Source organism: Palaemon carinicauda, chromosome 36, assembly GCF_036898095.1.
Source record: "Palaemon carinicauda isolate YSFRI2023 chromosome 36, ASM3689809v2, whole genome shotgun sequence".
Lineage (NCBI taxonomy): Eukaryota > Metazoa > Arthropoda > Malacostraca > Decapoda > Palaemonidae > Palaemon > Palaemon carinicauda.
The window spans coordinates 23,836,464-23,859,285 of NC_090760.1; positions in this window are offsets into that span (position 1 = coordinate 23,836,464).

The following is a 22,822-nucleotide window of genomic DNA, read 5'->3' on the forward strand; positions in this document are numbered from 1 at the left end:
ATAAATGAATCAATCGGTCAATTAAATTTTTGAAAATTATTATAATGTTAAATGAAACCATGACGCTTTAACGGAGAACCGTCTTACTTCACATCTAAAGTAAAAGAGATGCCACAGTTTTTAGTCCAGTGCAGGACAAAGGCCTCAGACATGTTGTTATTCATGTCTGGGGTTTGGCCAGTTTTCATCTCTACTTGGCCAGTGCGGATTGGTAATGGCGGGAGATTTTCGCCTGATCGCTCACAGCAAACCAACCTTTTATGTACGTACTGACTAGCTAGTACAGCTTTGCTGATCATAGCAATACGTAAACCTTTTCACCACGTTAAGGTATCTCCACTCAGAGAGGGATCATATAATTCATTTCTCATGAATAAAATTGCATTAATCTTTAGTGATTTAATTAATGATCTAATCAGTTAGTTCATAATTAATCAAATAACTCAAATAAACCGAAGGTGTGAGTTCACTGATATAATACTTCTAACTGTGGACAACGACGCCAGGAGTGAGAACGTGTGCAATAAAGGGATTTTGACATTGGAAAAAGCTATTTTTGGGTGAGATAGCTATATCCTCCTGATGGAAGTTCCTCTAGGCAGCTTCTACTTGGATATTTCTGCAAGTGATATACTAGAGAAAACCTGTATAGGTATCACAGGGTTCTAACCCCTGGAGCGAATATCCCGAGAGATATCGTGTATGTAACAGAGACGTGTTTAAAACAACCGCGGAATAGAGTTAACCTTGTCTCGAAGGATATGGGATAGGATTGGATACGCGGGGGAGCCGTTACAGCTCCTATCCCAGTGTGTTACTGTAAACATGTTATATGATTTAAACGAAGTAAATTGTTGTGTTGTATGACAGCTGCAAATTGTAAATGTGGGACGTTAGCCCTTACGGAATTAAAAGCGATGGACCAAATCATATATCGCGTTTTATTGATCTATGTCAATCATGTCAATTAATCTGATAAATGAATTTTCTTGTGCTATTGGAATTTAGCAACATTTCACCGATTGGCGATGAGGTATCTGAGAGGCAAAGACTTTCATGCAATCACTGCTTTCACCAACATTCTTACAAACAAGTTTATGAAATATGTTTTATGAATCATTCTGCCGAGTAACGATTGTATCTAAGATATTAGATTAGTATAATGTTGAGATTTATTTGCTGAAAGTCTACTCATTTCACCGCCTTGTTTATTGAATTAAAAAGGCCTCATGAAAAGAGAGAGAGAGAGAGAGAGAGAGAGAGAGAGAGAGAGAGAGAGAGAGAGAGAGAGAGAGAGAGAGAGAGAGAGAGAGAGGGAATATAATTATATATGACCCAGTGCCAGTAATGGCCACAGTGCCGTATTCAGTGCCATTATCTAGGGCGACATTTGACAGAATGATGGACGTCACGTTTTTTTCGCCCATTTTCTTTAGCTGGGTCGTCAATGGAAACGTTTTTTTTTCATTGCCATTTTGCTTATTACATTTTAACTTATTATATCCTATTTCACCGAATGGAAGTTAATTCGTGTATTAATACATCGCTTTTCTGATTTCTACTTGTTTATCCTTCTCTTTGATTCATGGTGTTTCAAACAAAGATTATTTTGAATCAATATCTCATTTCTGAAGACAATATATCCTTTTCTTTTCCTTTCCAGTTTCTTATCTTCATATAAAAGTATTACAGAAGAAATAAGCAGATATAAATACCTCCTATAATAAATACTGACATAACTGGTATTTATTTTCATTTCCTTATTGGTAATTAGAAAACCTTGGGTTTAGCTCTTGCAATATTATTCGGCAATCATTGTATCCTAAAAACTAATTAAGAAAAAATTAAACTCTTGAATTTTATTTCTATAAAGGGATTAATGACATCCTCAGAAATTTCTTGATGAATATGAAGTTCATGTACTTCACAAAGATGATCTGAGATTGTCTTGATTTCTTCATTATATTTTGAGTATCTCTGCTTCACAAAGGTGATCTGATGACTCGGTGATTCCTTCATGATATCTGGGGTTTCATTGCTTTGCGAAGAAAATCTGAGATCACCGTGATTCATTCCACGTTGATTTCTTCACGATACTCCAGGACTCTCTAATTCAAAAAGATGATCTGAGATCACGTTGGTTTCTTCACAATATCTGGGGTTTCTCTGCTTGCTTTAAAAAGGTGAGATTTTATTTATTTCTTCACAATATCCGGGGTCGCTCCACTTCAAAACCATGATCTAAAATCACGCTGAGATATTTACAATATCAGGAGTCTCTTTCCTTCAAAAAGATAATCTAATATTACTTTAATTTCACCACGATATCCGTGGTCACTCTGTTTCAAAAACATGATCTGAGATCATGCTGGATTCTTCATTATATCTGGAGTTTCTGTTTCAAAAAGATGATCTGAGATCAGGGTGATTTCTTCCTGATATCAATATGAGATCATATTGATATCTTTTCGATATCTGGGGTCTCTCTGCTTCAAAATCTTGATCTGAGATCACGATTTCTTCACGATATCCGGAGTGTCTCTACTTCAAAAGGATGATCTGAGATCACGTTGATTTCTTCACGATATCTGAGTCTCTTTGGTTCAAAAAGAGGATCTGAGATCATGTCGATATCTTCAAATATCTGGGGTCTTCTGATTCAAAAAGGTGGTCTGATATAATGTTGATTTTTACACGATATCCAGCATCTCCTTGCGTCAAACAGATGATCTGAGTTCATGTTTATTTCTTCACAATAACCGGTGTCTCTCTTACAAAAAGATAATCTTAGATTATGTTGATTTCTTTGCTATATCCGGGGTCTCTCTCTTTCAAAAAGATAATCTGAGATCATGTTGATTTCTTTGCTATATCCGGGGTCTCTCTCTTTCAAAAAGATAATCTGAGATCATGTTGATTCCTTTGCTATATCCGGGGTCTCTCTCTTTCAAAAAGATAATCTGAGATCATGTTGATTCCTTTGCTATATCCGGGGTCTCTCTCTTTCAAAAAGATAATCTGAGATCATGTTGATTTCTTTGCTATATCCGGGGTCTCTCTCTTTCAAAAAGATAATCTGAGATCATGTTGATTCCTTTGCTATATCCGGGGTCTCTCTCTTTCAAAAAGATAATCTGAGATCATGTTGATTCCTTTGCTATATCCGGGGTCTCTCTCTTTCAAAAAGATAATCTGAGATCATGTTGATTCCTTTGCTATATCCGGGGTCTCTCTCTTTCAAAAAGATAATCTGAGATCATGTTGATTCCTTTGCTATATCCGGGGTCTCTCTCTTTCAAAAAGATAATCTGAGATCATGTTGATTCCTTTGCTATATCCGGGGTCTCTCTCTTTCAAAAAGATAATCTGAGATCATGTTGATTCCTTTGCTATATCCGGGGTCTCTCTCTTTCAAAAAGATAATCTGAGATCATGTTGATTTCTTTGCTATATCCGGGGTCTCTCTCTTTCAAAAAGATAATCTGAGATCCTGTTGATTTCTTTCTATATCCGGGGTCTCTCTCTTTCAAAAAGATAATCTGAGATCATGTTGATTTCTTTGCTATATCCGGGGTGTCTCTCTTTCAAAAAGATAATCTGAGATCATGTTGATTTCTTCACGATATCCGCAGTGTTTCTGTTTCAGAAAGATAATCTGCGATCACGCTGATTTCTTCACGGTATCTGGGGTCTTTCTTCTACAAAAAAATGATCTGAGATTGCGTTGATTTCTTCCCGCTATCTGGGATCTCTTTGCTTCAGAAAGATGATCTAAGTTCATGTTGATATCTTCATGATATCCGTGGTCTTTCTGCTTCAAAAAGATGATCTGATATTACATCGTTCCAAAATTCGGGGGCTCTCAGCTACATGAAGATGAATATCACTTTTAGCTAGGTTACAATTGCTTTATTATGATGACTTTGAGTCAGTTAATTTACTTTTACAATTCAACTTGAAATATTAGTAGCTTAGGGAAAGCACTATATTCCATATATACAAAACTTTAGGCTTATTTATGTCAAAGTAAAGAATTTACCATGAATGTTCTTTGCCTAGAAGGCTAGAGGCTATTTTGTTGTAGTAGCATGCTACCTTCCGGACTTGTTTCATAATGCTGATGGCTTACTGGTCACTAAATTTACGTTATGGTTGCGAATTTCATTCCTATACCTAAACATTAGCTTCCCAAATCAGGTGGTTTAAGGCATTTTACTTCCAAAATGACTTAAAGAAGGCCGCCGGCTTAAAAGACTTGGAAATAATATGAATTATGGCCATTTTTCAAACGTAGATGGACAAAGTTAAAGATAGTCAGTGATGCGATAACGGGAAAGGTTTCAGATATTAGCCATTGTATTTACATAGACCAATGAATAGTTACCTGTAGATTATATATTAGATTAAATTCAGATTCTTCAAATTTTATAGTAATATAACTTCAGATTATCTTGTCTGTCATACACTACGCTCTCGAACTTTGATATGAATAAACCTGATATAATTTGGTTCGCCAACAAAAAAAAAGCAAAGACGAGTCTCTATTATCATACTATTATTTCTAGAGATGTGAAAATCCGTTTATTCCAAATAAAAAAAAGCAAAAGTTCAGATAATGCGGAAGGCATTAAAACTAGTCTAATGGGAATTGCTTGTAATTATTGCACAGCAAATTGCAAGACCTTCACCTCCTTGAAAGTTACATATCGTTTCCCTTGTGTGAAATCAATGATAGAGAGAGAGAGAGAGAGAGAGAGAGAGAGAGAGAGAGAGAGAGAGAGAGAGAGAGAGAGAGAGAGAGAGAGAGAATTATATGTTGGGAAAGACTTGTTCCTCTATTATAATGAACTAGCTTTTCTCAGAACGTACAGCTAATGTACTATTCTGAAAACTTGAATGGTGACTACAGCAGCAGCAAAAACAACAATAACCCTCCAAGTGTGACAAAAGTCCAATAACAATGCCATGAAAAAGAATTAACAAACGGAAATTTCTTGGGAAGCCTTCGAGTAGCTTTATTGGGTGAGGCGTCCTCATCGATCTAGCACCTGAGACTTCTTCTTCTTCTTCTTCTTCTTCTTCTTCTTCTTCTTCTTCTTCTTCTTCAGATGTGAACAGAAAATCGCACAATATTCAGGATAAAATCACTGACACCTAAAGAAAGAGATGAAGCTCGGAAAAGGCTGTTGAAGCCATTATTGAAGGAGTAAGCTTTATCATGTTTCGATCATAAAAAATAAATCTCAAAATTCATAATATTAGAAGAAAACAGGACAGACAAACAGAGATACGGACACGGAGACAGAAGGTCCATAATTATAACACAGACCCACATATGTATGTAACTTGCTGGGTTTGTGTGTCTGTGTGTATGGTTATGTATCTTCTGTCTGTCTGTGTATCTGTCGTGTTTCTCTTGAATATTATGAATTATGAGATATGTTCTGTGTGAGGGTGTATAAATATATAGGTAAATAGATAGAAATAATTATCTATCTATCTATCTATCTATCAATCTATCTATCATATATATACACACACACACACATATATATATATATATATATATATATATATATATATATATATATATATATATATATATATATATATATACGCACACTCACCCACACATATACACAATTATAAACACACACACACACACGCATATATATATATATATATATATATATATATATATATATATATATATATATATATATATATACAGTATATATATATATTTATTTATTTATGTGTGTGTAATTGCTTGAAAGGATAATAATGGAATTATCAAATTATCAACAAAAGAGATACAGTGATAGAAATATCAGAAGATTTCTATACAATGCTGTACAATAGTGATATAAGAAGGAGGAGCAGATACACCATGCAAGGCTAAATACTCCCCAGGATAGCCACTTCAACTGAAGGGAGGACAATAAGGAGGATTTTAAGAAGAGATAGAATCAGATAAGGAAAAAAACTCTTGATAAACTACCAGGCATCCATGGCCCCTCTATTTAGCCTGCCCAACACACCATTTAAAAAAAAAAGATTAATAACAAGAGAAAAAAAGAGAGAATATTGTGCTCGAGTGTACCCTAAAGCAAGAGAACTCTAACCCAAGACAGTGGAAGACCATAGTTCAGAGGCTATGGAACCACCCAAGACTAGAGAAAAGTGGTTTGATTTTGCAGTGTCCTACTCCTTGAAGAGCTGCTTACCATAGCTAAAGAGTTTCTTCTACCCCTGCCAAGAGGAAAGTAGCCACTAAACAATTACGGTACAGTAATTAGCCCTTGAGAGAAGAAAAAGTGTTTGGTAATTTCAGTGTTGTCATGTGTATAGGGAAAGACGAGAATGTGTAAAGAATAGGCCAGACTATTCGGTGTATGTGTAGGAAAAGATAATATGAGGATAAATATTTTTTTAAATTGGATGATTATGTAATCACATTCTTTAATGGGGTTGTTTTTGTTTTCTACTTTTTATTGTGGGGTGAAAAGTATTATTTTTATTTGTTTGACAATATACAAGTATTTTCCTTTCAGGTTTGCTACTTAAAACCACGCAAGCACTACACAATTGAAAAGCTTAACTTATATCAATAGGGGTTTTAACTATGGTGAAATGATTTACTTACCTTAAGATTCCATTTAGTTTGTTACTGCATCCTAAAACTTGTACTCACCATATTCTCCTTATGCCGAGACATGATTTTATGTGGTTATTTTCATTGTTACCTTAGCTCTTGTTAAATCCGTCATCACTGAAGGCTTACCCTGTATTTTTGCTAATGTTCTCATTGCTATTTCTGTCATAGTTGATGAATATGTCATTCCGTTTACTGTTGCCTTTCACCCCTATACAATAGTGGAGGACATTCCAGTGAATACCTGGCTGGAGCATACAATTTCCATTATATGTAAAAAGGCTTAGATTTGCCTTAATTGGCTGTAGACCTTATCGGTTGAAATCTTTCAAAGTAGACAGCTGAAAATGAAATGTCTTTTCAACATCCTAATATAATGGAATTTATAATTTTAATCCAAAGATTGAATTAACCTTTCCTTATCCAATAGCCCATAGCTACAAATTATATGAAAATCTTATTTTGTATTATTAATGAAACTGAACAAAAAATTCGTACGTCCAATCAACATTCCCTCTTAAAAGACCTTTCCCGTATCCCTATTTTTGGTAAAATTAAAGAAAAGACCGGATGTGTCTCAAAAGTATATTTGCAATAGAAATTTACACAAAGTGACATTGTCAATCAAAACGTGGCTGTTGAGGAAGCGCTTTAACTTCATACCTATAATTTGCATCATGCGCTAATTTTAGCTAGATCTCTATTGAGAGATACAGCAGGATATGGGATTGATGGAAAGATAATAGCCCCATCTTCATATGCAACAAGCTTGTTTTCAAGGTCAAACCACAATACATATGTATGAAGTATGTTAAGAAATGGGCAGGGAAAACAACCCTGAGTGACACCAGATGTTACATCCCTTTATCACTATTGTTCGGATCAACTACTTCGCAATTTATTGCTTGAGAATTCAATAATGATGATAAGAAATGACCCACCTATTCCCATATGTTTAAATTAGAAAACAACGGCCACGTGATTAATACGGTCAAAAGCAGCATTAAAATCAAGGCCATCTCTAAAAACATCCCTACCATGATCAAGGGATTTCTGTAAAAGACAGAAAATTTGATCAAGGCAGCACATGCTCTAAGGCCCTTACAAAAACCAAAATGCAAACTTGGGAAAAGCATACCAATTTAGAAGTTTTTCCAATAGACAGTAAATAACTTTAGATAATATGTAAGTTATGGAAATTGAGTAGTAATCAGCAGAGATAAAGCTACCACAAACACGCCTCTTCTTGCCATCTTGCAATAAATAACAGGCAACCGAGGAGATAAGAAATCTGCTGTGTTTATAGAAAACAAAGGTATAAAGAAGCTGAAGTGGTTTGTTTAGTTTCAGGTTACAGGAATAAAGAAGATTGTTTCTTATTGCTCTGCTTACTGTCAAACACATCAGTCCAAAGGGTTACATTTTCCTTTGGACAGTGAATAGCAGAGCCACCTGGCTCAAGCAGAGGAGGAATTATTAAGCCTACAGCAAAGAGTACAGATCTAAGAGTAGACCGCTATCTATGTTCCTGTATTTTACCAGAAAGGGTTTCTTTCATGGTCAAATCTTATTCATTTCAACTTAAAGAATAACCTCTCGGAGCAACAACTATTAGCTAAGTGTAGTTATTCCAAGTCAAATCTGATCTTTTACTTTTCGAAAGATGATAAGGCTATCGTTTCTCCAAAAAAGCTTGTCTACAATCATCACTGAACTAGGGTGTGTCCTTCATTTGGTTTTGACACACGAGAAGGAATAGACCTACCTTCTTATGTTGACCAGATTTTTATTTAAGAAAACAATAAGCTCAACCCCTTTATACAATTGTGACAAATCCAAATGCTAGAGATCTCTCAAAATGTACTTCCAGTTTACATGAGGTTTTATATAGTATGACACATGAGGACAGGCTTCTTGGTCTTAATAATTAACAAAACCATGGCATAACTGACATCCATACTGGAGGATCAGCCACGCTTGTTATAACACCAGGGGTATCAGTGTATATCAGGTCCAAGATATTACCAAACTTGTGAGTAACCTCAGTTACGATTTGCTTATAGCTCTTAAGCTATTGCGATCAATATGATAGACAGAATTAAACCACCTCCTATAGTGAGTATTGAAATTACCAACAAGCACAACATAGGCCTTTCCATCATCTATCTTTTTGTATCTTTGTCATAGAAGTTAGAAGATAATTGAAGACAGAATCATCCAAGTCTGGATATCAATAAGTGGAACTTAAATAAAAGTTTTTATGCCTGCCACATACCTTTATGAACTGAATCTCGTAACATGTACTGTATATTCATAGCAGGACTTATGAGAAGCAGGGTACTAAGTCATAATACACACCATCTCGTATCAAAATCATTGGTTTCTTAAAGCTTGGAATAAGCAACACAATTCAATGTGTCAATTTATTTTTACATAATCTTTAAAATTGTGGAAAATGCAAATCTGGATCCAGAATCCAGATCTGGTACCGTATCACTTACAAATGTCAATAGAGTCGTCCACGTCCTAAAATCTATCTGTGGTACAAATTCCGTAAAAATCTGTTTTTTTTTTTTATTTTTTTTTTTTATACGTAATCTTTAAAATTGTGAAAATGCAAATCCGGATCTAGAATCTGGATCCAGATCCGTACCAACTCCAAAATTTAATGGAGGCCGTCCATGATCTTAGATCTGTCTGGGGTGAAAATTTCGTCTCAATCCATGAGTAGTTTTGTGTAATTCTGTCAATAGACACACACACAAATAAATATAACCTCCTTGAGGGAGGTAATAAAAGCTTTCATCATACTTGAAAACAGATTGAAAAATTATAATAAGAAAATACAGTATTCATAGGACTTTATACAGAGAAAATACGAATGCAACCCATAGACAAAAGCACAAAATGTTTGATAAAAGGGGTCAGTATGGCTAAACCGACGCACCATATCATAACCATAGTCTGGCCTATTCTTTCCACATCCTCCTCTATCCTCATACACCCGACAACACTGGAATTACCAAACAATTCATCTTTGCTCAAGGGGTCAACTACTGCACTATAATTGTTCAGTAGCTACTTTCCTCACGGTAAGGGTAGAAAAGACTCTTTAGCTGCGGTAAGCAGCTCTTCTCGGAGGACACTCCAAAATCAAACCATTGTTCTCTAATCTTGGGTAGTGCCATAGCCTCCGTACCAAAGTCTTCCGTTGTCTTGGATTAGAGTTCTCTTGCTTGAGGGTATACTCGGGCTCGCTGTTCTATCTTATTTCTTTTCCTCTTATTTTTTTTAAGCTTTATAGTTATATACGAAAGATCCAATTTAATGCTGCTAAGCTCTCAAAATATTTCATTTTTATTATTTATCACTTCTCTTGTAGTTTATTTATTTCCTTGTTGCCTTTCCTCACAGGGCTGTTTGTCTTTGTTTGAGCCCTTTGGCTTGTAACAAATTGATTTACCAATTTGTCTTTGTTTGAGCCCTTTGGCTTGTAACAAATTGATTTACCAATTAGGATTATAGCAAGCTTGTAGTAGTAGTAGTAGTAGTAGTAATAATAATAATAATAATGATAATAATAATAATAATAATAATAATAATAATAATAATAATAATAATAATAATAATAATAACCTTCAGGTTATTCCTTTCAGTAGAAGAAAGGACAACAACGATTGATTTGAAAATGAATATCATAGAAAAGAATACTGTATCGATAGGGAAAAGGCAAATTCCTCATTAACCACCAAGCATCTTTGGCCCTTCTATTAAGCCTGCCCAATACACTGCTAAACAAACGAGAGGAAGAGAAAGCTGATAGTGTACCCACAAGAACTATAGCCTAAGGATTAGCGTGGTACAGAGGCATTCACTCGTTCCTTTTACAACAACTTGCACGGAAGGTGCAAGCCACGGGCTCTTACCCTAGGCAGCCCTTAGGTGGGAACAAAACAATCTATAGCAATATCCATGACTTGAGAGCTGCTTACTATACCTAGAGATTCTTTTTTACCCTTACCAAGTGGAAAGTAGCCACTGAATAATTACAGTGCAGTAGTTAACCTTTAGAGTGAAGAAGAACTTTTCTGTTGTTATAGTGTTGTCAGATGTATGAGAAAAGAGGAGTGTTTTGTATGGTATTGGTTACTGTTGGATCTTAAGCTAGACAGGATCAGGAAATGATAGGCAGCGTGGTTTCGTATCTTCATTGCAACTGATTCACAGCGGAAGGAAAATACACAGATAGCCCGTGACATGGACAGTGACGTCACTTATGTGGGCGGCGCTTCAAGCATCCTCAGCTTAACATATCTTACATCTCCCACCAAAATATTACGAGGAGGGTAATATTTTCAAAACTTATAAATGACAATATCAAAAGCAGACATGACAAACGAAATGCTCAACATTCTTAAAGAAAAACATTAGACATGTATGGTAAATCATAATCGTAATAATTAAGGGTATCATTAGGATGATTGTTTGAGAGAGAGAGAGAGAGAGAGAGAGAGAGAGAGAGAGAGAGAGAGAGAGAGAGCAACAGCATTAACATAACATCAAGTAAAACAATGATTACATCAGCGTTGCAAGGTTTTTACTAAAATTGAGTTGACGAAGCAATATCAACATAAAACCTCATACAGAATATAATTTTGCAAATATGAAATCAATGCACTTTCAAGTGCAGTAAAACAAAACAAAAAAATACTTTCATTTTATAAATGCAGAATCAAAGCAAAGATAATTATACATAATCGTTCATCCATACAGGGGCCTCTCTCTTCCTTGGAGGCCGTGTCTTGGGTGCTGATGGAGGAGACTTAGACGCATGAGCCACTTCGTCATCGGTAGGAGTGGCTCCTGTTGTCTGACGGACTAGCAGTTCAGTTACCTTGAGGTGTCTTCTGTTTATTATCGACGGACGCCCACCACCATCTAGTCTTATGACGTACTGTCTATGAGGCCGTTGCTCGACTATGATTCCCAGCCTGTCCCAGGCCTTGGTCATTTGGTTCTGAACCCTAACATGCGTACCTGGCTGTAGGGGTGTTAGCTTCCTGTCGGTGACGCTTTCAATTATCTTCTCATTTTTCTCTGCTACCTGAAGTTCTCTTTTTCTAATGGATTTTCTCCAGTGGTGGTCTATCATATAGTTGAGTTTTGCGGTCGGTACACCATCGTGTAGCAGTCTCCCAGTTGCCAATTGTGCCGGAAATTTATTTATACCTCTTAAGGGCGTGTTCAGGTATTGTAGCATGGCCAATGATACCTTCTTGTTATCGAGGTTTCCAGTCCCGCTGGTACCTGTTCTAAGTATCCTCTTTGCGGAATTGACTGCGGCCTCCGTTCTCCCATTTGACTGCGGGTAGTGGACCGATAATAGACGTATGTCAACTCTCCATCTCTTGTAAAAGGTCATGTTCTCTTCACTCACCAGGTTGGTGCCGCCATCGGTAGACAATTGTTCAGGTGCTCCCCATCGAGTGAAGTAATGCCTAAGTTTTGTCATGACCTTTGCAGATGAGGTGCCATTAGGGAAGTGGGCTATTTCTAGCCAGCTTACAGCCTGTAAGCCTGTCACAATATGCCATATACATGTGTCCTTCAAGTTGAAACAGGTCCATGACAATCTGTTGGAACGGATACTCTTGGGCAGGAGTCAGTTTTATGACTTCGGCAGGCAGTGATGGTGAGTGGGCGTCGCACGATGTACACCGTGAACGATGATGCTGGAGGTCACTCTTGATGCCCAGCCAATAGACCGAATGTCTCGCTCTTCTCAACATTGTATCTAGACCTTGATGTCCAGCATGGAGGTTGGCAGTTATCTGATGGCGTAGCCCATGCAGTTGTCGTTGAAGCAATATGTGACCAGGTTGCCAGATATAGAGAGACGGTATCTGATGCTGTAGAAGGGCCTCAAACATGCAATTTCTTGAGATTTCTTTGGGTTCCAGTCCCCTGTAGGCACTCGAGCGACTAGTAGCTGATATGCCGGGTCGTCCAGGGCTGCCTATTCAATAGTTTTCTCGTCTATGGTGCACTGCTCCTGTAGGTTTTCTGTGATGGCTGACACCATAGCAATCGTTAAATTTTCATTGAAGCTCTTATCCTGTCTACCTGGCCTCGTTCTCTGGGCAGGAAATCAAGAGAGGAAGTCAGCAGCATGATTTCTATTGCCTGGTAGGTATTTAACATTGAAATTATACAATAATGTTTTCTCTTTTAATCTAAATAGTCTGGGGTTGGTAATATTGCCAGGACTTCCATTGCTTAGTAACTTGACTAAAGGGCGGTGGTCCGTGACAATGGTTAAGTTCGGGCAGCCCAATAAGAGTAACCATGCCTTTTTTAAGCACCAGGCCACTGCAAGGGCTTCTCCCTCCATAGCTGCATACCCAGACTTGGCGGGCGTGAGGAAGCGGCCGCAGCTTGTCGTAGTAGGTGAGGTCGTCCTTGGCCAACTTGCAGACAATGTCTTGCACTTGACGAAACTTCTCCTGAAGGGGCTCATCCCAATAGACCTGTTTGCCTGAAGGGGCTTATCCCAATAGACCTGTTTTGAAGGGGCTCATCCCAATAGACTTGTTTGCCTATGGGCTTCTTCAGCAGGTCTCTAAAGTGGGTCATGATAGGCGCTGTTGTCAGGAAGGGGGCCAGCTGATTGACAAAACCATACCATGACCTGATGTCAGATATTGTGGGATTTTGGGGCATAGAAAAACTTTGGAGGCAGATAAATAATCTTCTGAAGGTTTGTAGGAGTCCCAACCGATGTCAAACCCGACGAATTCAACTTCTTTCTTGCAGAACTTGAATTTTTCTTGTTTCAAAGTGATGCCTTTATATGTACAGACTACGAGGAAGTCATACATATGCCAAAAGATGCTTTCTATGCTCAAATCATACAGAAGTGTGTCGTCTACACACTTAAACTTCCTGGGTACTTCTTTAATGGCATCATCGAAACGGCGTGTATATGCGTCGAAGGCAGATCAATGTCCCATTGGCGTCCTTCGGTATTGGTACCTGCCCCAAGGTGTGATGAATATGTTTAGGGGTATGCTTTCCTTATCAAGTTCTACCTGGTGAAATCCCCACTAAGTATTGGCCACAGTCTTGTATGAGCAAAGGGCATAGGGGTATGGTGCATCTCCCTTCTACAACTTGCATTGAGTTTTTGATAGTCAAGCATACGCCTTGGTTGCCCCAATTTCTCGGCCACGACCACCATACGTGAACACCAGTCTGTGGGCTCTCCAGGGGGAGCTCTTTGTAAGACCCCTCTCTTGGTGTCCTCCTCCAACTGGGTTTTCACCTCCTTTTCCCAGTGCTTAGGTACTGACGCAGGTGTATGGCAGGCGTAAGGAAATGCGTCAGGCAATAAGTGGATATGGTGGGATTCCCCATCCATTACCGGGAGGGGTTCTCTCTCGGTGTTGAAAGTTGTATTTGAAAAATGGGCTAATGACCAGTTTTCTAATCTGATAATATTCTCCTCACTAGGGGAAAACGGAATGGCCGATGGTCTCGCAGGTTCATCGGTTGCTTCAGCTAATGTATGGGTTGCACTTGCTGCTGCGGGGCCAGAGTCCGTGAAGGGGGCATGGTTTGGAAACTTTTCTGGCACAAGATCAAGTTTCTTGCAAGCATTCAGGGATAAATAAAAATCAATGGAGTACTTTACAAAGTATACTTCCTGGGTTGTGTGCCTCCCCTTGTGTTCCATGGTACAAGAGGTCTACCCTAAACACTTCAGTTGTAGGTTGTCAAAGTCTCGCAATCCTCCCTTCAACCTCAGCTTAGCTGGTTTTATGTTTAACGTCGCAAGAATAGCGGGCCCACAGCACAAACCTGGGCACCACTGTCTGGCACCGCTTGTATACAGGACCACTCTCCCAAGTTGGCCAAGCATACATCGACACGAATAGTGGGTTGCGGGGACGGCCCGTTCCGCATCCTTACCTCTGCTGCTACGACAACCGCAATCACTGTACCCGCTATGTCCGACTCCGCTGCCAGACCACTAGCATTATTCCTGGGGCTTCACCCTCTGCAACACTTCTTCAGGTTTTACCACACCGGTGACATGTCATTTTTTTTGCGGGACATGAGGAATACCCAGGGGTATAACGAGTACCACAATTACCGCAAGGGCGCAATTGTACTCCTGTCACAATTGCTGAGGGCGGCTGCCACGTCCAACTCGTGTTCCTCCTCGAACCCATCGACAGCAACTGCTCTAGGAGAGCTGCTAAGCCATGCCCTATTACGAAGTGCGTCGTCATGGGCGGCCTCGCATGCACTGCACATGACTCTGAGGAAGTCGATATCACGAATATTATTGCTTGATTGAAATACTTGCCTTTTGAGCACTTTATCACTTAGGCCTACTATGAGCTTACGCAAAAGCATATATTCAGGTAAATCATGATTGCAATTAGAACATATAAATGCACAATCAGTAGCCTTTTGCGTACATTTAATAAAATAATCATATAAGGACTCACTAGGCTCTTGGGCCAAATAAAAACAACTCTAGCCACTGCACCGCTTGATTAGGAGCTTTTACTACCATTTTCTTAACTGCATTGAATGCCCCTTCAGTAGACAGGGCACTCCACTGTGCGTCAGTATACCTAGAATCAAGGGCACGTTGCAATATCGGAACACAATGCAGCCTTATATGATGAACTGCCTCGTTAGGCTCCAACTTGCATAGTTGCAACCAACACTCCATTGACCATTTCCAAGACCTGAAGGCTGCAGGGGACACCTCAGCCTCGCACTTTTCCGGAGCCGCTGACGAAGGGATCCTTGGTTGGGGGACATTGCTCCCCTGGAGTGACATTGCTGTTATCTCAGCCTGAAGATTCTGGATGGCTTGTCGCTGGGTTTGTAACATGTGGTGAGCCTGCAGCATGGAAACCGGCGATATCCTGATGCCGGTTACAGAGGTTCCTGTCCTTGCAATCCTGCCCCTAGGGGATACAAACTAGGGTCGTCTCGGCGGTGGTGCCATGCTGTGCCACAGTTATTACTGTAGGTCCTCTTTTTCTTTTCATTCACTGTGCCATGCTGGAACTTAAGCTTGGCAGGATCAGGAAGTGATAGTCAGCGTGGTTTTGTATCTTCATTGCAACTGATTTACAGCGGAAGGAAAATATACAAAAAGCCCATGACGTGCACAGTGACATCACTTATGTGGGCGGCGCTACAAGCTTAACACATCTTACAGTTATCAAATTGGAATGGCCCCTTCATTCATACCTGGAATAATAATTGTTCATTAGTTGAGAATAAATCCTTTTATCCCAGCATCTTTGCCAACTCGTCTCGGTGGAATATAATGAGGGACTTCTTATTAAAATACGTTTAATGCTTTAAACTTACATTACAGCTCCACTCTCTGACTTGTTTAACAACTTGTAACTCTCGAGTGAGAATATGTAAACAAAACTTGTACTCTTGCATACTGAACACAAAAAATGAGCATCGCTCTGAAAAAGATCAAATCCTACTGCAACACAAAAGTAAGAAGAATCACATCCTAACTTTAGGATAATTAATAAATGATTAAACCTTCATAACATACGCTACTACAGTTTTGAACTATGTTGAAACACGTTCTATCAATGCAATACTGTGCAACATTAATCTTAATACCCGCAGCGCATATACTGTAGTATTACAGTACAAAATACATGACAAGGATGATGTGTAAGAATAGGCCAAGCTATTCTGTGTTTGTATAGGCAAAGGAAAATGGATTGTAACCAGAGAGCTAGGAGGATTAATACTTTACTTTTCCTCCAAGCCAGTGAGGGAGTGTAGTACTATCTGGCCAGTCAAAGGACCCAATAGCTTTCTAGAGGTTGTATCTCAGCGGGTGGCTAGTTACTTATTACAATTCTCACCGCTTTTTTTATTCCCACTATATCCTTTAGGAAGAGTTTGGTGACGATACAGTCACAGCTGTCCTGGAGTAAATCATTACTTTATAGAAGAGAGTTTCAGATTAAAATTATGGTTCTATTACAAGTCAATATTTTCCTAATGGCAAAAAAAAAAAAAAAAAAAAAAAACGGTGAAGAAAAACTTATAAGTTTAATATATAATAATTGTTCTTGGGGTCCCAAGCATAAAATGGTCAAAACCTTCAGTAATTCATACTTTACGAAATAAATGAGATGTAGACGAAATTAGAACAGAACGATAATTTTTTTTCTGGCCCAAAATTCTGAATTAATGGGTCGTAATTTCATGTTAAAATTCTAGAAAGATAATAATGCTAAAAAGGGACTGAATTATAATAGGCAACAATAGCAGAGCCTAAAGCTGCAATTGTGTGACACCGAGAAATTATGACGACGGTTGGTAATCAATTATAAGCTTTTGCCTCAGTCTTACTTTCTTTTCTGCCATCCAAGAGATTAGAATTAGGTGAAGCTAGGAGTTGAAATGTGCGTACAATATATTCAAGTACTATACATAATCTGCAATGATACATACGTAGATATTAGGTGTAAGCCTATGAATTTTTCTCCCTAATGATATAAAATCCTCATAAAAATTAATACATAAAAGTAGAATCTGTAAGTTCTTCACAATATTATTATTCACAGTAATCCAGGGTACCCTTATCTATGTTTTTAAAAATATTCACTATAAAAAATACCAATACAAGTACATGTAATCCAGGTTAAAATAACAATAACGCAATAGAAAACAAATGAAAAGTCAGTGAATAAAGAGAAATAATGAGAGGAAGTCGAAAATTCAAAGTTCACTTGTCATATTAGATAAATCTTGCGTCACATTTAAAGATCATACATCATTTGCGAAGGCATATAGTAACGCAGATAAGAATTAGAAAGGAAAATCATTCTAACGCATACGCACATGCACCCCCGCCCCTCACCAGTGTATGACAACTCCTCCTCCCTCCTCACGGGACAGGGAAAGCTGAGCGTTACTGGATATATATATATATATATATATATATATATATATATATATATATATATATATATATATATATATATATATATATATATAGCCGGACAATTGCTCTTTATTAGATAGTAATACAAAGGAGGCGCTAGGATAATACATACAGATTTAAAAGTACTTACAATGACGATGAAGTATTAAAAGTACGGGATTTTAAACAAATCTTCTTGTCAGTGAAATTCATTCAACCATTACATATCAAAAGTGACACGATTTTATTCCTATAGAATTCTGCCCATCAAGACCTCTTCAAAATTCTCAAGTATTTGAATATATGCCAGAAGCGTTTCTTGAAATTTCATATAAATCTCAATGAAAAATAAAACGATACAGTTACAAACATTAAAGGTTTCGTAATAAAATCAAACGGATTATGTAACACACATTTAAAGGTTTAAAGGCCGCTCGTGAATGGCAGAGGCAAGGGACAGTGACATTGCCATAGCAAGCAGGACAATGCCCTAGAGACTGACCTTATATACATATGATCAGCGCCAAGGAGGGCCAGGCAATGGCAACTGATGACTCAGCAGATAGATCTATAAGCTCTCCCAAACCCTCCATCCTTACCTCACAAGGATAGTGAGATTGCAGCGGCCAAAGAAACTAACAAGTTTGACCGGAACTCGAACTCCAGTCTGGCGTTCAACAGTCTGGGACGTTACCATATCGGCCACCACAAACCTATAATTTTTCTTTTATTAATTATATATTGAAAAATGGGTACTACTAGACAGACATGATGGCTGAAATCATAAGAGAAGACTTTTATAATCTGTTTTATTACCTTATGGAAACTGATCGTGAATCATTTTAAGAGTCCAAGCGATCTATCACCAACCAATGCACAACTTGACAATATACAATTGTAAGCAATATTGTTTGTTCAGAAAGGCGTAAAATCTTTTCAACAAATTGGAATTTTCGTAACATATAATTACACCTGGCACTATCTGACTTTAATATTTTTTTTTTTAATATTACTCTGAACCATAAATCTTAGATATCTGAAAATTTTACAAACTGACTGGGTTATAACTCGACCATGAGACTCCAAGAGATGCTCTTTTCCCAACTGCAGCTAAAACGGCACCATCTTGTTTCCTTCTAGTTGAAATGCAACCTTAAGTCAGCTTGTAAGCGGTGCACTTGATTGATTAACAGTTGCAGGTTGCAGGAAAAGGCAGATAACAGAATAATACCATCAGCATACTCTATGACAGGGATTCCCAACCTGGGATATATGTACCCACAGTGGTACATTTTTACTCTTCATGTGATACATTGGATCTGAGAGAATAACCAGTACCGTGCAAAACATGATGTAATTTGCATTGAAACTGAATATTAGAATTGTATGACAATATTAATTTCAATGTTTCTCTTTTTCATCCTTAGTTTTAGTACACAAAACATAAAGATTTCCAATTGAAATGAATTGAATATAAAATTTAGGCTTTAAGCTAAGCCTAAAAATGGCCAAGGGTCACAGAAGAACAAAAAGGTTAGGTACCCCTGCTGTATAATATTGGCAAATATAACTCTCAAGTTGTTACCATAACTTGTTATGAAAATTGCATTTAAAGGTGAATAAACATAAACATTAACACGTTAACCAGACCTTAATTACTGTATCTCTTTCTTACGCAATTACCAATATAAATAAAGTGTCAACTTGAAATCACCTTACTATAATTTTGTGAAACTAACCTATATCTTAAGTACTTTAAGATCCACCTATTTTTCAAGTAACTTCTCATGGTTAACTTTATGAAAAGCCTTCTCATGACAATAAAGCATATTTATACAGATGTATCAGAATACATATAACCTAATACTGATTCTATCAATACAAGACAAGCTGTAGATTAGGAGCAAATAAATCTAAATCCTTCTTGACGATGATGGAAAGGAAAGTCTCTTCTTCGAAGGAGCTAATATTCAAACAACTTAAGTAAGACACAACGTAACTAATCGGTGCGGTAGTTGTCTTAGTGAATCCTTCACTTGAGAATTTCTTGTCCCTTTAGCCATATCTAAAGGCACAGAAATAGATGGATAGATGTACATGAACTCACACTCATTGGCTCAAGCAATACAGACATGGTAAATGCACAGACGGGAACATGCAATACCCTTCGTGTCGGCAGGAAGATAAACGGAATGCCTTGTGAATAAGACCAGGGTGAAAACTGAAGGGGATATGGTTCTGTTCGTGCTGGTGTTCCCTATCATTGTGCAATGGTGTCCATCAAATCAAATTAAGCCCCATTACATTCACCTTTTTAATCTACGCGCCCTCTAATACGACATGGCAGTTCAGCATTAACCTGACAAAGTGGGTTAATTATCAATACAAAAAAAAAAAAAAAAAAAATAGTTATCATAACAGTCACAAGTGCAAGCACACACACAGGGGGCTTTGGCGTTGATGATGTGATATATTGTCGGTCTCTGGGGCATTGTCCTACATGATAGGGCAATGTCACTGTTCTTTGCCTCTGCCATTCATGAGCGACCTTTAAACACGCACATATCGGGAAAAAGACCCCTATTGTGGACCATGGGGCAAACACACTCCTAAAATCCCCTCAGGATCATTGGTAAATCCTGTGACGTATTAAATAGTCTTTCTCTTCTCCATCTTTCGAGGTTTCCAATTAGCAATTAAAGAGCCAAGTCAAAGGAATAATAATTAACTCAATACGTAACAATGGTTAGTTCCCTGCAACCCTTCTGACTTTCCTTTTCGGGGAGTCGTTTTATTAAAACCTTCACAGACCTTCACAGGGGGAAGAGAGAGAGAGAGAGAGAGAGAGAGAGAGAGAGAGAGAGAGAGAGAGAGAGAGAGAGAGAGAGAGAGAGAGAGAAATTATTTAACACAGCAGGGGAAAACGACGCAGTATATCGGTAGAATGGGATGGTATAAAGATTGAAGGGATGTCGGCTTCCAACCAAGAAATTAAAAAGCTCACGCAAGAAAAAGAGAGAACAAGAAGTAAGGCGATTATGTAATGTAGACTCTCCCACATTCTTCCACAGACTTTATCTTTTGCCTATATATTTCTTGTTATTTGTGATATGATGATTCCACATTTAAACGTTAAATTCTACGCAACCTTACGATTAGAATTTCAGAATTCATATCGAGATATCTTTGGAAGGCATCAGCAAAAAGACCTTGAACTTGCTCTGGAATGCACAGTCATATATCTAATCATTATTTTGTCAACGTCCATCTCTCTCTCTCTCTCTCTCTCTCTCTCTCTCTCTCTCTCTCTCTCTTATTAGGAGACTTTACATTTTAATTAATTATTACGTAGTTATAGATGTCATTAACATAATTTCTTTTAGCAATCGGCAACAGAGAATACCATATTTTTATTCATCAATTAATCATGCTTACTAGCTTTGTGCGTATCATACTTGGTTTACATATTCTTCATATTACGTAATGTTTCAGTAGATCCTAGAGAGCCCCCTTTTTTGGTACTCATTTATCAGCATTAGCTTAATGTATTTTTCAGTTTTTTTATGTCCTCTGTATCTATTGGTTACCGAATATTTCATGCTTTTCTTCTTCAATTGCCTTCTTTTACAAGGTACCTTTCGACAATAGGGAATGATTTATTTCTCCTCTTGGTGCCCAGGTAGATAAGTATTGTTTTTATTTTTAGACTGAAATGTGTGACCTTTTTTTTTATGAACCTGAGTTCACCCTTTTCCCCTTCACTTCAATGGGTTAAAAAATTCCATCATTTTCTTTTAGTCTTCCTCCTGCTGAATATGAGGATATGCATTTGTTTGTTTATTGATTTTCTCATCTTGATTTATGTTATAAACCAACTTCTCTATTAGGTTTCTTTTCTCTCTTTTGTTCTATGGAATATAATTTTGCCCTCTGTTTGCTTTCTTACGAAGGCTTGTACAAGTTCTGAATCTATTTTATTGACAGATCTCTATTCCTCAGTTATCATACGAAGCAAACGCATATTATTCTTTCGGCCTTTATCGTCACATAGATTGATTACCTGTCAGAAGAGATGCCATATACCAGTTTCTCAGCCACAAGGAATAATCTTTTTATTTTCTTAATCCCAGCAGGTCTTCATTCATAGGTTGTGGTGGTCTACTGGAAACGTTCCTGTCTGGTGATCTGCCAGACTAGGGTTCGAATTATGCTCAAGCTCGATAGTTTCTTGCAGTGGCTGCAACCTCACCATCCTTGTGAGCTAAGGATGTGAGATTTGGGGGAACTGAGTCATTAGTAGCTATTGCCTGACCCTCCCGGGTCGTAGCTTTGGTGGTAATCATATGTACATATGGTCAGTCTCTAGGGCATTGTCAATGTCCGTTGCCCCTTCCATTCATGAACGGTCTTTAAACCCATAACCTAATAAACAAGCATTCTAAACATATGTATTCATTTTATCTCTTACCACCAGAGATGTAAATTTTTTATGTTGTTTTTTATATATTTATCCTATTCTTCCTGAACATGCCACCTTGCCACCTACTTGTTGAGAATTTTTCAAGCATGCCGCAAATCTACATGCACAAACAAAGTAAGATGAAATGATAAACTATACCGAAATGAATTTGAAGACATGGCTATGAAAGAAAATCATTGTCAAAACACAGAGATGAATATTACCTCTGTATTGAAAGGGTGGTTATGTTATCGCTGGTTCTTTTAAAGGAAATGGGTTTGCAAGTCATTACACAGGAAACAATTATATGATGGTAATTAGAATCATGGAATAGTTCATTGTTAGATAGTAAAATCAGGAACTGGAAATTTCAGGATGATAAGAGACGGAAACGACGATATATCATAACAAACATTTGTTCCATTCCCAATAGGTGTAAGAGCCCATAAAATTGAACAGACCCATGTCATATATACAATATGCACTTACAAATAAGTATGGAGGATTACAATGTTTTCATACTTAATGGACGTTTTATATAGGTGGTGAAATACCGGTTTTTGCCAGATTAAAAGCGGGCATTAGCATCCTGATCCTACGTTGATAGGGAATCCTGAGTTGAATCAGATCCTGAGGCTGTGTTGATCAACCGTCATTAATAGCCCTGAGTTGAATCAGATCCTGAGGCTGCGTTGATCAACCGTCATTAATAGCCCTGAGT